The sequence below is a fragment of the Salmo salar genome, unplaced genomic scaffold (genome assembly GCF_905237065.1).
Source record: "Salmo salar unplaced genomic scaffold, Ssal_v3.1, whole genome shotgun sequence".
NCBI lineage: Eukaryota > Metazoa > Chordata > Actinopteri > Salmoniformes > Salmonidae > Salmo > Salmo salar.
The window spans coordinates 1,171,614-1,184,092 of record NW_025550064.1 but is presented as its reverse complement, the minus strand read 5'-3'; the positions used below and the strand labels follow the sequence as shown (position 1 = coordinate 1,184,092).

General features: G+C 40.9%; 1 long non-coding RNA gene across 1 annotated transcript; it reads right to left on the bottom strand.

Moving 5' to 3' along the window:
- Positions 1 to 267: 267 nt before the first annotated feature.
- Positions 268 to 9,899, bottom strand: LOC123739077 (uncharacterized). The gene is made up of 3 exons (XR_006767611.1): positions 9,677 to 9,899; positions 5,946 to 6,050; positions 268 to 352 (listed from the first exon to the last, which is right to left on the bottom strand). It is a non-coding gene; the product is annotated as an uncharacterized lncRNA (long non-coding RNA).
- Positions 9,900 to 12,479: the final 2,580 nt, after the last annotated feature.

Sequence of the window (12,479 nt, the reverse complement as noted above, 5' to 3'; positions counted from 1 at the left end):
AGTGCATTCACCTTAAGATAGCTATTTATTTAGGAAATAAACGTAATAAATTATTCATAAAATTGTTATCTCACCTCTTAGCTTTGGTGTCATGTCCCCCAGAGAGATTCATTTTAGAGGGAGGGCCCCCCTCCTCTCTCTCCCCAGAGAGACTCATTTTAGAGGCAGGGCCCCCCTCCTCTCTCTCCCCAGAGAGACTCATTTTAGAGGCAGGACCCCCCTCCTCTCTCTCCCCAGAGAGACTCATTTTAGAGGCAGGACCCCCCTCCTCTCTCTCCCCAGAGAGACTCATTTTAGAGGCAGGGCCCCCTCCTCTCTCTCCCCAGAGAGACTCATTTTAGAGCACTGACCCCTGTAAACAGAGATCCAACATGTTGGTTGTGGTTAACACAGTGACAACTAAACAGAGATTCAGCATGTTGGTTAACACAGTAACAACTAAACAGAGATCCAGCATGTTGGTTGTGGTTAACACGTGGAGGTCTCCGGCAGCCTCTGGAACTGCCGGTCTGCAGCCAACAAGGCTGAGTTAACCTGTTGGGTCTAGGGGGCAGCATTTGCACGTCTGGATAAAAAAAATGTACCCGATTTAATCTGGTTACTAATCCTACCCAGTAACTAGAATATGCATATACTTATTATATATGGATAGAAAACACTCTAAAGTTTCCAAAACTGTTTGAATGGTGTCTGTGAGTATAACAGAACTCATTTGGCAGGCAAAACCCTGAGACATTTTCTGACAGGAAGTGGATACCTGATGTGTTGTATTGACTTTAAACCTATCCCATTGAAAAACACAGGGGTTTAGGAATATTTTGGCACTTCCTATTGCTTCCACTAGATGTCACCAGCCTTTACAAAGTGTTTTGAGTCTTCTGGAGGGAGATCTGACCGAACAAGAGCCATGGAACGGTGATGTCCCATTAGACACCTGGCGCGTACTTCATGTTGGGTACCCTCGTTCCAATACGTTATAAAAGGCTATGCATTCGTCCACCTTGAATATTATTCATGTTCTGGTTAAAAAGGCCCTAATGATTTATGCTATACAACGTTTGACATGTTTGAACGAACGGAAATATATTTTTTCCCCTCGTTCATGACGAGAAGTCCGGCTGGCTTACATCATGTGCTAACGAGACGGAGATTTTTGGACATAAATGATGAGCTTTTTTGAACAAAACTACATTCGTTATGGACCTGTGATACCTGGAAGTGACATCTGATGAAGAGAATCAAAGGTAATGGATTATTTACATAGTATTTTCGATTTTAGATCTCCCCAACATGACGTCTAGTCTGTATCGCAACGCGTATTTTTCTGGGCACAGTGCTCAGATTATTGCAAAGTGTGATTTCCCAGTAAGGTTATTTTTAAATCTGGCAAGTTGATTGCGTTCAAAAGATGTAAATCTATAATTCTTTAAATGACAATATAATATTTTACCAATGTTTTCTAATTTTAATTATTTAATTTGTGACGCTGACTTGACTGCCGGTTATTGGAGGGAAACGATTTCCTCAACATCAATGCCATAGTAAAACGCTGTTTTTGTATATAAATATGAACTTGATAGAACTAAAAATGCATGCATTGTCTAACATAATGTCCTAGGAGTGTCATCTGATGGAGATTGTAAAAGGTTAGTGTATCATTTTAGCTGGTTTTATGGTTTTGGTGACCCTGTCTTTGACTTGACAAAACATTACACACAACTCTTGTAAATGTACTGTCCTAACATACTCTAAATTTATGCTTTCGCCGTAAAACCTTTTTGAAATCGTAAAACGTGGTTAGATTAAGGAGATGTTTATCTTTCAAATGGTGTAACATAGTTGTATTTTTGAAAAATTTGAATTTTGACATTTATTTGGATTCAAATTTGCCGCTCTTGAAATGCACCTGCTGTTGATGGAGTGCACCACAGGTGGCACGCTAGCGTCCCACCTAGCCCCAAGAGGTTAATCTCAGCCTATGCTACCCTCCAGTCCCTAGACTTCCTGGCGCTGACGGAAACATGGATTACCACAGATAACACTGCTACTCCTACTGCTCTCTCTTCGTCTGCCCACGTGTTCTCACATACCCCTAGAGCATCGAGCCAGCGGGGTGGTGGCACTGGAATCCTCATCTCTCCCAAGTGGACATTCTCTCTTTCTCCCCTGACCCATCTGTCTATCTCCTCATTTGAATTCCATGCTGTCACAGTTACCAGCCCTTTCAAGCTTAACATCCTTATCATTTATCGCCCTCCAGGTTCCCTTGGAGAGTTCATCAATGAGCTTGACGCCTTGATAAGTTCCTTTCCTGAAGATGGCTCACCTCTCACAGTTCTGGTTGACTTTAACCTCCCCACGTCTACCTTTGACTCATTCCTCTCTGCCTCCTTCTTTCCACTCCTCTCCTCTTTTGACCTCACCCTCTCACCTTCCCCCCTACTCACAAGGCAGGCAATACGCTTGACCTCATCTTTACTAGATGCTGTTCTTCCACTAATCTCATTGCAACTCCCCTCCAAATCTCCGACCACTACCTTGTATCCTTTTCCCTCTTGCTCTCATCCAACACTTCTCACTCTGCCCCTACTCGGATGGTATTGCGCCGTCCCAACCTTCGCTCTCTCTCTCCGCTACTCTCTCCTCTTCCATCCTATCATCTCTTCCCTCTGCTCAAACCTTCTCCAACCTATCTCCTGATTCTGCCTCCTCAACCCTCCTCTCCTCCCCTTTCTGCATCCTTTGATTTTCTCTGTCCCCTATCCTCCAGGCCGGCTCGGTCCTCCCCTCCTGCTCCGTGGCTCGACGACTCACTACGAGCTCACAGAACAGGGCTCCGGGCAGCCGAGCGGAAATGGAGGAAAACTCGCCTCCCTGCGGACCTGGCATCCTTTCACTCCCTCCTCTCTACATTCTCCTCTTCTGTCTCTGCTGCTAAAGCCACTTTCTACCACTCTAAATTCCAAGCATCTGCCTCTAACCCTAGGAAGCTCTTTGCTACCTTCTCCTCCCTCCTGAATCCTCCTCCCCTCCCCCCCTCCTCCCTCTCTGCGGATGACTTCGTCAACCATTTTGAAAAGAAGGTTGACGATATCCGATCCTCGTTTGCTAAGTCAAATGACACCGCTGGTCCTGCTCACACTGCCCTACCTTGTGCTTTGACCTCTTTCTCCCCTCTCTCTCCAGATGAAATCTCGCGTCTTGTGACGGCCGGCCGCCCAACAACCTGCCCACTTGACCCTATCCCCTCCTCTCTTCTCCAGACCATTTCCGTAGACCTTCTCCCCTACCTCACCTCGCTCATCAACTCATCCTTGACCGCTGGCTACGTCCCTTCCGTCTTCAAGAGAGCGAGAGTTGCACCCCTTCTGAAAAAACCTACACTCGATCCCTCCGATGTCAACAACTACAGACCAGTATCCCTTCTTTCTTTTCTCTCCAAAACTCTTGAACGTGCCGTCCTTGGCCAGCTCTCCTGCTATCTCTCTCAGAATTACCTTCTTGATCCTAATCAGTCAGGTTTCAAGACTGGGCATTCAACTGAGACTGCTCTTCTCTGTGTCACGGAGGCTCTCCGCACTGCTAAAGCTAACTCTCTCTCCTCTGCTCTCATCCTTCTAGACCTATCTGCTGCCTTTGATACTGTGAACCATCAGATCCTCCTCTCCACCCTCTCCGGGTTGGGCATCTCCGGCGCGGCCCACGCTTGGATTGCGTCCTACCTGACAGGTCGCTCCTACCAGGTGGCGTGGCGAGAATCTGTCTCCGCACCATGCGCTCTCACCACTGGTGTCCCCCAGGGCTCTGTTCTAGGCCCTCTCCTATTCTCGCTATACACCAAGTCACTTGGCTCTGTCATATCCTCACATGGTCTCTCCTATCATTGCTATGTAGACGACACACAATTAATCTTCTCCTTTCCCCCTTCTGATAACCAGGCGGCGAATCGCATCTCTGCATGTCTGTCAGACACATCAGTGTGGATGACGGATCACCACCTCAAGCTGAACCTCGGCAAGACGGAGCTGCTCTTCCTCCCGGGGAAGGACTGCCCGTTCCATGATCTCGCCATCACGGTTGACAACTCCCTTGTGTCCTCCTCCCAGAGTGCTAAGAACCTTGGTGTGATCCTGGACAACACCCTGTCGTTCTCCACTAACATCAAGGCGGTGACCCGATCCTGTAGGTTCATGCTCTACAACATTCGCAGAGTACGACCCTGCCTCACACAGGAAGCGGCGCAGGTCCTAATCCAGGCACTTGTCATCTCCCGTCTGGATTACTGCAACTCGCTGTTGGCTGGGCTCCCTGCCTGTGCCATTAAACCCCTACAACTCATCCAGAACGCCGCAGCCCGTCTGGTGTTCAACCTTCCCAAGTTCTCTCACGTCACCCCGCTCCTCCGCTCTCTCCACTGGCTTCCAGTTGAAGCTCGCATCCGCTACAAGACCATGGTGATTGCCTACGGAGCTGTGAAGGGAACGGCACCTCCATACCTTCAGGCTCTGATCAGGCCCTACACCCAAACAAGGGCACTGCGTTCATCCACCTCTGGCCTGCTGGCCCCCCTACCTCTGAGGAAGCACAGTTCCCGCTCAGCCCAGTCAAAACTGTTCGCTGCTCTGGCACCCCAATGGTGGAACAAGCTCCCTCACGACGCCAGGACAGCGGAGTCAATCACCACCTTCCGGAGACACCTGAAACCCCACCTCTTTAAGGAATACCTAGGATAGGATAAAGTAATCCTTCTAACCCCCCCCTTAGAAGATCTAGATGCACTATTGTAAAGTGGTTGTTCCACTGGATATCATAAGGTGAATGCACCAATTTGTAAGTCGCTCTGGATAAGAGCGTCTGCTAAATGACTTAAATGTAAATATAAATGTAACTGTCAACAACAATAATAATAATAATAAGTCACTGTTTGTTAAGGTAGTTCTAGACAATACAGCAACAACAATAATAATAATAATAATAATAGTAATAATAATAAGTCACTGTTGGTTTAGGTAGTTATAGACAGTGCAGCAACAATAATAATAATAATAATAATAGTAATAACAATAATAATAATAATAATAGTAATAACAATAATAATAATAATAATAATAGTAATAATAATAATAATAAGTCACTGTTTGTTACGGTAGTTATAGACAGTACAGCAACACAAGGCCATGTCTCACACTTATTTGTATTCACTAACAGTAGACTATTTATTGTCTTTCAATCTGTTGTTTTCTAAATGTATCTGAGAATGTAGACAGAAGGGCTAAAACGGACATGATTGATCTGAGGGGGAAATCATTGATACATTCAACGTTTATTTGCAACAAGTAAGAGGTTTTATATTATGTAAAGTAGACTAGGTTATAATGTATAATAGCAGTTTGTTAGTGAAATGCAGATCAAGGTCTATACCTCAGATATAGCCTACATATCATAGATGACCAGTCTAAACCTGTTCAGATCAACATAATGTTATAGTCCTACCAGTAGCAGGACAGAGAATGTACTGTATATAGCCTACATACCATAGATGACCAGTCTAAACCTGTTCAGATCAACATAATGTTATAGTCCTACCAGTAGCAGGACAGAGAATGTACTGTATATAACCTACATATCATAGATGACCAGTCTAAACCTGTTCAGATCAACATAATGTTATAGTCCTACCAGTAGCAGGACAGAGAATGTACTGTATATAACCTACATATCATAGATGACCAGTCTAAACCTGTTCAGATCAGTTCACAGAGACCATCAGGTTTGTCGGCATGATAAGTGATCATAGCCTTATAATAGTTTGTAGGCAGTCTAGACCAACAGTACGAGAGTCTGCCCGTCTTTCCTACATACCAACACATTTATTCAATGTTACCGAGAAATATGTGCCACAGTTTCAACAGCCATTTTTGTAACTGCATAGACAACACACTTACTTTCACGTTCATATGAGGAAATCACAAAACTTCTGACAGTCACTGGTGCAGCCGCCTGTTTTCTTGCAGATGAAGTAGCTTTCACAGGCAACTCATTCAACCAGCCTAAACAACAGGAAATACAAGATGTCAAATGGTCAAAAGTGAATCTCAATATAGCCATATACATTAGAGAGAGGTATATTGCTGCAGATGTTGGATCTTAATTTGAGCCGGTTTGCTACACTAGGAAAATAATCCTGCAGAAACAGGACATTTCAATTATTGTGTGGATTATAATTAATGAACAGTTTTAAAATGGAAAAGTGGAATTTATCATCTTCAGAAACCTTTTCTAAAGTTTAATTACACTCAAATACACTACAAGTTTAGTTTTTCTGCATCAGGGTGATCAAATTAAGATCCTACATCTGTACAGAGTTTATGTCTTTATCTGAAAAGGGCAGTTTGAATTATTAGCAATAACATTGCAACTGTCAGCTGATGTAAACCTCTGTGATTGGATGTTATAGACCCCCATACATATCCCCATGTACAATTATGTGTACAGATGTAGGATCTTAATTTGATCACCCCCACTGCAGAAGAACTTTCCAGCAATGCAGGAAATGTAAAACTTGAAATGTATTTGAGGTTTAAAAAGGCTTCTGAAGTTTGTAATTTCCACTTAGAAATTTCAGACTTGTGTTTTCCTTACGAAAAATGTAGTAACCCCTACAAAAATGTCCATTAATTATAATTCACATAATAATTCACATTTTCTGTTGCTGCAGGAATATTTTTCTGCTGTAGTAAACTGCCTCAAATTAAGATCCTACATATGTACGTGTAAATGTACTTGGTGAATAAAGGTGATTGTGATTCTACAAAGGTTGAGTCTCTAGATTCCCTTGCTGCTCTGGAGAAATAATGAAATGGTTGTCATGGTGATTTAAACAGGGACCTGGTTACCTCCCAACTCTGATGTCATTTGTTACATTTCACCCTGTTGATAAAGGCAGCTACAAGGATGAACCCAGAAGACAACTCTAAATCAACACTCACTGATATTATCCTGAAATCCTTTCACTCATATTGTGGTGTCTCTTCGTTTAACAGATAGTCTATGATATTAATATTGTAGCAAACAGTGGTGCAGGGCAGTGAACCCAGGTCGCTGGTGAACAAGGAAAACACCCTATGCATCGCACAAATAGGGTTAACCCAGTATTTATTTATTTATTCATTTTACTAGGCAAGTCAGTTAAGAACAAATTCTTATTTTCAATGATGGCTTAGGAACAGTGGGTTAACTGCCTTGTTCAGGGGTAAACAACCGATTTTTACCTTGTCAGCTCAGGGATTTGATCTTGCAGCCTTTCGGTTACTAATCCAACGCTCTAGAGCGTTGGAGCGCAGCTACCTGCCGCCCCAAGTAAGATTAACCCAGTATCAGTATTAATATTGTTAACCCAGTATCAGTATCAATAGTGTTAACCCAGTATCAGTATTAACAGTGTTAACCCAGTATCAGTATCAATAGGGTTAACCCAGTATCAGTATCAATAGGGTTAACCCAGTATCAGTATTAATAGGGTTAACCCAGTATCAGTATTAATAGGGTTAACCCAGTATCAGTGTTAATAGTGTTAACCCAGTATCAGTATCAATAGTGTTAACCCAGTATCAGTATTAATAGTGTTAACCCAGTATCAGTATCAATAGTGTTAACCCAGTATCAGTATCAATAGGGTTAACCCAGCATCAGTATTAATAGTGTTAACCCAGTATCAGTATCAATAGGGTTAACCCAGTATCAGTATCAATAGGGTTAACCCAGTATCAGTATTAATAGGGTTAACCCAGTATCAGTATTAATAGGGTTAACCCAGTATCAGTATTAATAGTGTTAACCCAGTATCAGTATCAATAGGGTTAACCCAGTATCAGTGTTAATTAGTCCCGTGCTTCAGCTACTCAGACCCCTCACACATCCGGTCCATTCTGATGACCTCACAGACACCATACCACTTCTGACACCAATGTAGCAAACAGCTGGGCAGGGAAGTGAACCCAGGTCGCACCTGAACTATAGTATCTGAATATTGATATATTGAATTTGACTTGACCACATCCAGTCAGCTCCATTTTGTCTGATTAAACTGACAACAACCTGTCTCAGTAGTAGTAGACTGTTAGGAGTGTTTTACTGTCATTCACTATACTAACATTACACCAACCTGTCTCAGTAGTAGTAGACTGTTAGGAGTGTTTTACTGTCATTCACTATACTAACATTACACCAACCTGTCTCAGTAGTAGTAGACCGTTAGGAGTGTTTTACTGTCATTCACTATACTAACATTACATTTAATTTATCTACACACTTTACAATAATCCCTGGCAGGATTCTCACCTTGAAACTTCATTGTGATTTTTTTCTGTTCTGTTCTGTATATTCTGATGGGTGAGGCCTGAGCTGGAATGTGAAGCTAACTGAAGCTGGCTAGCTTTAGAAAACCAGTATATCAAGCCTGTATCATAGTATACCCCTCAGGCTACGTTCAGGTTTCAGCAAGAGGCAGGTATCAGCATGCCGAGTCGTAGGCGACAACCTGGGTTGTATTCATTAGTTTACTCCACAGCCAACAGTTTTAAGATGTTAAATAAAACATGAACCGTTTACTCTAAACGCTGTACAATGTGACCTAAACGGTTTCTGTTGCCAAACGTTTTGCTACGGTGGGCACTAATGAATACCACAAACTGTTTTGAGGAAGTGTAAGTTGTTGTTAGTCTCTCGAACATTATTTATTTGTCTCTCTTTCACACAACATACCTCCCTGAGTGAAAGGAGTTAACTGTAGATTATAAAGAGAACATGTTTGTTTGTTACTTGTTGTGTTTTAAGCCTGTTTTGAGAAGACAAGTGTATAGACCTATGATACAATACACTCTTAGAATAAAGGGTTCCAAACGGGTCCTCCGGCCGTCCCCATAGGAGAACGCTTTTGGGTTCCAGGTAGAACCCTTCTGGCTTCCATGTAAAACCCTCTGTGGAAAGGGTTCTTCACGGAACCCAAAAGTGTTCTACCTAGTACCAAAAAAAGGGTTCTACAAAGGGTTCTCCTATGGGGACAGCCAAAGAACCCTTTTTAGATTGTAGATAGTGTAGGAGCGATCACCCTGGGGCACACAGATGGGCACAGAACGAATTCACCCCACGCATCTAATTTATATCCAAAACATTTTAAAGAGAGTAGGACTATTATAACACTGTCCACCAAAAATATAATTAACTATATGAATACTCATAACAATACCATCAACTATATGAATACACACAACAATATCATCAACTATATTAATACACATAACAATATCATCAACTATATGAATACACATAACAATACCATCAACTATATTAATACACACAACAATATCACCAACTATATGAAAACACATAACAATATCATCAACTATATGAATACACATAACAATATCATCAACTATATTAATACACACAACAATATCACCAACTATATGAATACACACAACAATATCATCAACTATATTAATACACACAACAATATCATCAACTATATTAATACACACAACAATACCATCAACTATATGAATACACACAACAATACCATCAACTATATTAATACACACAACAATATCATCAACTATATTAATACACATTACAATATCATCAACTATATTAATACACATGACAATCGTCATCTTACCTTTTATCTCTCAATAGAAACAGAGTCTGAATGATCATTCGGTCGTTGAAAGTTACATTCGTTTGCTCTGCTCATTTACATATCAGGTTCTACCTGTTCTCTCTCCGAGTCCCTCTCTCTTTACAGCTCTTACAATGAGCCTTGGCAAACATTCTACAGCTGTCTGGAAGTCTATTGGAGGGATGTAACACCATTCTTCCACAAGAAATTACATCATTTGGTGTTTTATTGATGGTAAGTTTTCAATTGTGTTGAGACTCTGACCTGTCCAATGAGCCACATTGATTAAAGAATCCTACAGTACCAAAACACCCTCTCACACACACACACACACACACACACACACACACACACACACACACACACACACACACACACACACACACACACACACACACACACACACACACACACACACACACACACACACACACACACACACACACACACACACACACACACACACACACACACACACACACACACACACACAGTGCAGTAATTAGAATCCCAGTCTACTGTACACTCCCATCCTCTGCCTCTCTCCATCACTTTCTCTGTGTCGTCTGTTGCTGTCTCTGTTGGTGAGGGTTAGGCCTACTACAATACAACATTCACAACATGACAACACAACTACATAACACCATTAAATACAGTTGGTTATTACAATACAACATTCACAACATGACAACACAACTACATAACACCATTAAATACAGTTGGTTACTATAATACAACATTCACAACATGACAACACAACTACATAACACCATTAAATACAGTTGGTTACTACAATACAACATTCACAACATGACAACACAACTACATAACACCATTAAATACAGTTGGTTATTACAATACAACATTCACAACATGACAACACAACTACATAACACCATTAAATACAGTTGGTTACTATAATACAACATTCACAACATGACAACACAACTACATAACACCATTAAATACAGTTGGTTACTACAATACAACATTCACAACATGACAACACAACCACATAACACCATTAAATACAGTTGAGGATTACTACAATACAACATTCACAACATGACAACACAACTACATAACACCATTAAATACAGTTGGTTACTACAATACAACATTCACAACATGACAACAGAACTACATAACACCATTAAATACAGTTGGTTACTACAATACAACATTCACAACATGACAACACAACTACATAACACCATTAAATACAGTTGGTTACTACAATACAACATTCACAACATGACAACACAACTACATAACACCATTAAATACAGTTGAGGATTACTACAATACAACATTCACAACATGACAACACAACTACACAACACCATTAAATACAGTTGGTTACTATAATACAACATTCACAACATGACAACACAACTACACAACACCATTAAATACAGTTGGTTACTACAATACAACATTCACAACATGACAACACAACTACATAACACCATTAAATACAGTTGGTTACTACAATACAACAGTCACAACGTGACAACACAACTACATAACACCATTAAATACAGTTGGTTACTACAATACAACATTCACAACATGACAACACAACTACATAACACCATTAAATACAGTTGGTTACTACAATACAACATTCACAACATGACAACACAACTATATAACACCATTAAATACAGTTGGTTACTACAATACAACATTCACAACATGACAACACAACTACACAACACCATTAAATACAGTTGGATACTACAATACAACATTCACAACATGACAACACAACTACATAACACCATTAAATACAGTTGGTTACTACAATAAAACATTCACAACATGACAACACAACTACATAACACCATTAAATACAGTTGGTTACTACAATACAACATTCACAACATGACAACACAACTACATAACACCATTAAATACAGTTGGTTACTACAATACAACATTCACAACGTGACAACACAACTACATAACACCATTAAATACAGTTGGTTACTACAATACAACATTCACAACATGACAACACAACTACATAACACGCTGTTTGTCTTTGTAGGGCAGTAGTCCAGGTGACTGTTTGTGTAGATGCTGTTTGTCTTTGTAGGACAGTAGTTCAGGTGGCTGTTTGTGTAGATGCTGTTTGTCTTTGTAGGACAGTAGTTCAGGTGGCTGTTTGTGTAGATGCTGTTTGTCTTTGTAGGACAGTAGTTCAGGTGGCTGTTTGTGAAGATGCTGTTTGTCTTTGTAGGACAGTAGTTCAGGTGGCTGTTTGTCTTTGTAGGACAGTAGTTCAGGTGGCTGTTTGTGTAGATGCTGTTTGTCTTTGTAGGACAGTAGTTCAGGTGGCTGTTTGTCTTTGTAGGACAGTAGTTCAGGTGGCTGTTTGTGTAGATGCTGTTTGTCTTTGTAGAGCAGTAGTTCAGGTGGCTGCCCTTGTACTTAGTCTGAATCCTGTCCCTCCTATCGTAATGGTTACACCTTCCTGAAAACAATGACACCATACTTTGCTGAAACCTGTTCTGCTAGTTCAAGTCCTTAAAGACTAGAATGTTCCAATGTGATTACCCAAAAAGATGACAAGATAGTTTACACATTCATCATCCAGGGTAACTGTCAAACAGATATGTGACACTTCTGGTTTGTCAATAACATGAGAACATTTTCTGCAGTGAGAGTGTAATGCAAGTCAAGCTGTCCTTGGATGAATGTCAACAAGATTTATAAACAGCATTGTTAATTAACTGTTGTAATAAAAAAATCTATGCTGTCATTTTCTTTATGTTAGCTAGCTTTTTAAAATGTTTTA